The sequence below is a fragment of the Rattus norvegicus genome, chromosome 15, assembly GCF_036323735.1.
Source record: "Rattus norvegicus strain BN/NHsdMcwi chromosome 15, GRCr8, whole genome shotgun sequence".
Taxonomy (NCBI): domain Eukaryota; kingdom Metazoa; phylum Chordata; class Mammalia; order Rodentia; family Muridae; genus Rattus; species Rattus norvegicus.
In genome coordinates, this window is record NC_086033.1 from 100,423,150 (window position 1) to 100,424,627 (window position 1,478).

Below are 1,478 nucleotides of genomic sequence, written 5' to 3' on the forward strand. Positions count from 1 at the left end.
TATTGAGTCACTTATTCTCGGTCTGCTGAACAGTTATGAATCTCCAGAAAAGCATGTTCCCTCTGCAAAGAGTAATGTCTCTGACTAAAGCCAACAGTGTCACTCATCTACAAAACATGTTCTCCAATTAAAACAATAGTAGTAGGCTTCCCTACTATGGTCCCAACTATAGGCTTTGACCTGGTTTATAGCATCAGGCATGGATTCTCTCATAAGGCCTTAAATCTAATCCGAAAGTGGTTGGTTAACCCCATAACAATCATGCCACTATTGCCCCATGGGTACATCTTGTGTGGTCAGTTAGTTCTGTAGCACATACAGTTCATAGGTGGGTAAGCCATCTGATGACTTCTCTCCCACGCCGACCTGAATAACACCTACTGCCACCCTTGAAAGCTGGCCAACAAACAGAAAACTTCCAGCTAATTTACAGCTTTATTTCTGCACATCCTGTGGCCCAAGCATAGTGGCTTCCACAGTTGTTCTTAACACCTACTTCTGGCAGGGTACCAAGAGCAAGAGCAATAGGCTGAGTCATTCTGAAGGACTCAAGGGCTCTGTGATCAAAAACTCACGGGATGGTGTACCATTCCCGGTACTGAAGCTTTCGTTCAATAACTTGTGACTTCCAGTAGCAGCTTTGCTACCTTTATAGGAAAAACCCTAGTGCTTTTTAACAGCATGTCTGAGATAAGAAGAGGAAGAAGAAGAAGAAGAAGAAGAAGAAGAAGAAGAAGAAGAAGAAGAAGAAGAAGAAGAAGAAGAAGAAGAGAGGAGGAGGAGGAGGAGGAGGAGGAGGAGGAGGAGGAGGAGGAGGAGGAGGAGGAGGAGGAGGAGGAGGAGGAGGAGGAGGAGGAGGAGGAGGAGGAGGAGGAGGAGGAGGAAGAAAAGAAAAAATTCAGTCTATCATCATGATAGTCGTTTGTGCTTCTTGAGGATTTTTACTGATTACTTCTTTTCCATTTTATATGCCTAAGCAATCAAAGTCCAAAATAACTCAAAAGAACTATAGACTGGATAATCATTCAGGTAGAGAATGCCTGCAATTAAAAAAAAAAGCCATGAGGTTTTTCCTATGATGCTGCTTTAAGATCAAATAAGCAGGACATGTATAGAATCAAAAAGTAGCAAGAAGCCGAACTAAAGTGATAGACTAGAAAATAGTTTCGTGCCTGCCATATAGCATCACCAGGATCAGAAGCCATGGCAACCCACAGATAGTATGGCTTACAGGATGTCCCGTTCACCCCTGCAAACAGCCAGGGCCCTCTGTGGTTTGGGGGGCCTGCTGTGAGTTGTTACAAGGCTCTGTATTTGTCTAGTTTACCAGTGAATAGGGTGTCCTAAGTGCAGACCTAGATATGCAAGGGTCCTGACGTTTTCCAAGCTTGGAGTGCTTATGCATATACTTCACATGGCCCCTATGCATAGGAAGGTGGGCAGGAACACCTATAGTACATACCTAGACCTCCTGTCGT